This window comes from Glycine soja, chromosome 15 (assembly GCF_004193775.1).
Source record: "Glycine soja cultivar W05 chromosome 15, ASM419377v2, whole genome shotgun sequence".
Taxonomy (NCBI): Eukaryota; Viridiplantae; Streptophyta; class Magnoliopsida; order Fabales; family Fabaceae; genus Glycine; species Glycine soja.
Window position 1 is genome coordinate 48367240 of NC_041016.1, and position 3696 is coordinate 48370935.

The 3696-nt window shown below is 32.1% G+C and overlaps 1 non-coding gene and 1 pseudogene across 1 annotated transcript; one reads left to right on the top strand and one right to left on the bottom strand.

The window, feature by feature from the left end:
- The first annotated feature begins 473 nt into the window (after window positions 1–473).
- Window positions 474–640, top strand: LOC114388818 (annotated as a pseudogene).
- A 2862-nt stretch (window positions 641–3502) lies between these two features.
- On the bottom strand, window positions 3503–3696 carry LOC114388754. The gene has a single exon (XR_003661552.1). It is a non-coding gene; the product is annotated as a U2 spliceosomal RNA (small nuclear RNA).

A 3696-nucleotide genomic window follows, 5' to 3' on the forward strand; every position in this document is an offset into this window, starting at 1 on the left:
AACTTTTGTGTGTCTGGAAAATAATTCATCCCAACTTAAACCGACTTTACCCCATGAAACATTCTTGCTTCTTCGTTTCCTCACTTGGAAATTGTGAATGTCCATTTTGGAGGATTCAAACAATAATCTAAACACACTCAACAAATATATTGTGACTTGTCCTTCATTCACTTGTTTGTGAAAATTGCTACCATTATGCAGCACAAGCTGTACTGCAGTGCTGCGTGCTGTCTGTGCAGAAAAAAGAAAAGAAAAAAAATGTAGGAATGAAGCAAGTTGAAAGATGACAAAAAGCTAGAGACATAGAGGTTACAGAGAGGCATAAGAGAAGCTAGTAGCAGAAAATCCAAGTCCTGCTGTTTATCTGGTGTTCAATATTTAACTCCTCATTGCCTAAGTCCCACACAGCCAAGGAGAAAGAATGTGCGTCAAAGACTTGACTATAAAAAAAACAATCTTTGAGTTTCATAAGCATACTTTTCTCCACCTTTTGGCTAAGATCAAGTGCATATCTGTTCTTAGCAGTTTTATATTTGATATGTGGGCCATTGGCTCAAATGAAATTTAATTTAATTTTTTGAAGCAGATGGTTCACCACAGTAGCTTGTCATAACAATTTGAAATGGAAGTAGTAGCTTGTCATAACAATTTGAAATGGAAGTTGAGAGTTCCAAAATTTCTCTGGATTATATAATTGTTCACACTGTGTAATCAAATTTTACTATTCAAATTGTTATTTACAAGTCATGTGTTTGGGGCTTGTTACTGCATAAAAGGTTTATACTGCATAATTTACTTATCATCTTTCAGTTTTCCCTCTGGATTTCCAGAAATTTGAGAAGTGGACTCAACATGTTACATGTCATCTATCTGTCGAAATTGCTGCCATCATGCAGTAACAAGCTTTGACCCAAAGAGCATCATCTATCATCCAAAATTTGTACAAGAATTATTGTGCTTGTCGTTGGTTTACCCTTCAACATGCTGGAACAACTCGTTTCTTTTTCAACAAAATAAAATGACTAGATTATATTAATACAAGGTAAACAACCTTATTTCACACATGCTTCTCAAGCATATTTGACTGTAGTTGTGCATCATGTTATTAGAATGAGCATGAAAAAGCATGTTGTAGATGACCAGTAGAAAGTCTCAGCTTGACTATTAACACGTTCCATGACATCAGTGGCAAGGATTATTCTAAAAAAAGAAAGAATTTGAAATTTCATTTTTTATTCTTTACTTTAATTTTAATGTAATATCTCTATTAGTTAATCTATTTAATAGAATAGAAGTTATAAAATCTAAGTAATTCACGGTTAAAGGATGAACCATGTTGACAATCATTTAAGTGATAAATTTGTTCCTCTGTCACGTACGTTATTTTATTAACGGTAATTGTTACGGATGATTGGAGGGGGGGTCTGCAATTAGCAAGGAAACAGTAAGGATGAAGGAAGACGATGATACCAGCTCATATGGAAGGTTACGTACGCAGGAGTAGAAGTCATGCATGGAGTGTAAAGCTGGAACCAATTCTGTTAGGATTTGCAGAATATTCCAGATGCTGTTAGGATATTCTTGTAAGCAACTAATTCAGTTAGAAATGCTGATATAAAAATGCTTGTAATAATACGTTGAAGAGAGGAATAAGAATCGCAACTTCCAACTCTCTCTCTCTCTCTTTCTGCACTCTCGGAGGCTCTGGGTCCTCGAATTCCCAGTTGCAATAGTAATGGTCAAATATTTGTCATTTTAGTTATTTTTTGAATGCGTAATTTGCTTACCACTTGTTGGAATTTTTAGGGAATTTTTATAAAATACTAATAACCACTAAGAATACATTACGTCAGATTATTTGAATCCATAATGATTGATCAAACAAAGGCACGAAATTTGAATCCGTAGATAATTTCTGATTTATGTACTCTTCTCAGGATCTGTTACGGAACGAATAACCGGTTAACAATGTAATCGGTGGCTTCATGGCTCTTCCTCAACCGAAACCTCTTTATTTCTTAATACAACCTTCATAACTCTTCAAGCGTAGAGAAGAGAAACTATGTGCGACGGTTGGGGACCATAGTCTTCTTATAGTGTGTTAACCTAATAGGTTCCCATTATCCCCTAATGGGTTAATAGTGACATTTGCTCATTTAAGTTCATATAATCTGATCTGGTTGTCTAACAGATTCATTTAATTTGATTACATAAAATAAAATCCACTAATAATAAATAGTTAATATAATTGTCTTATAATATTAACTCACATTAATTATTGGAATAGAAAATTCCAATAATATCCCACTTGGGCTACATATTGTACGTAACAATTATATCAAAAATCCCTAAGCGCACATCTGTATTTTATTTGCCTTTAGACTTCCAGCTTAACAATCTGATTCATCTCATGTATCAATAATAGAATCATTGTGGCTGTCGTCACTACAACAAATGTAACTAGACTCCAATGTTCACCACATCAGTACACTTAATGACATAGGTCAATATGGATAAGCAACATGAAAATTACATGCAATGTGATATTAATCATGCCTATTTTGAACTGGTCCAAACTTTATTCTTTATAAAATACCAATCCAAACACAACATAAATATTACAAACAAAACAAACTGATAATATAATGATAAAATTCAACTTCTGCAGAAAATCCAAACAACAAAATATTCAAAAATCATAAGATATAAAACATAAACAAGACTCCAATAAACTAAGATACTATCAGGAATTACACCTATATGAGCAATGTGTTCATGAAAAAAAAACTAAGTGCTAGACTTTTAGTAAGTGAATAAGCTAGCATGCAATGAGTCTTTATATGTTCTATACAAATTTATATTTTCTTAATCTTTATTTAACAATCAAATATTTTATTTCAACAAACTTTTACTTGGTTAAATTCTTAATAAGACCACTAAGATATTGTCTCGAAGAACACTTGATGGCTTCTTAATGTTGACAACAATAGGCAAATCAGTTATAATAATTTAACAATCATAAATTCTAATATGATGTCTCATAGCATAAGATTAACTCCACCAACACGGTTAAATATGGACTTTTATGTGGAGTAATTGCTTTTAAGACATTCCGAAAAAATCAAAGTGAGAATATCCAATAATCTCCAAACTTTTAGACTTTGGATGTGAAAATATATAATTTCTTGTTTTCTTCAATTAACGCATAATGTATTTTATTACTTTCTAGTGTTACATACCAAGATTATTCATATATCACCTTAGGATTTCCAAAAAAATTATTTTATACATGTATATTTAAGATTTAAATAATATTAATGACCCGAAAAAGATACCTAACACACATTGGTAAACAAATTACACATTTTAAAAAATAATTATTTATCCTATATTTTAACATAAAAACTAAAATTTAAAACACAAACAGCAAAACTCAACATCCTATAAGAAACAACTTGTAATGCATATAGAACAAGAGTAGTATTAAATTAGAACTATAATGGTGGGATGTGCCAAGCCCAAGCCGTAGTGCAACACTTAGGCGACACTTGCGGATTCCAGTAGCTAGCTACTGTGGTGAACCTTCCCTCAAAAAATAAATTTAATATCACATGAGCCAATGACCCACATATCAGATATTAAACTGATAAGAACAGATACTACACTTGATCTTAGCCAAAAGGCCGAGAAAGGTAT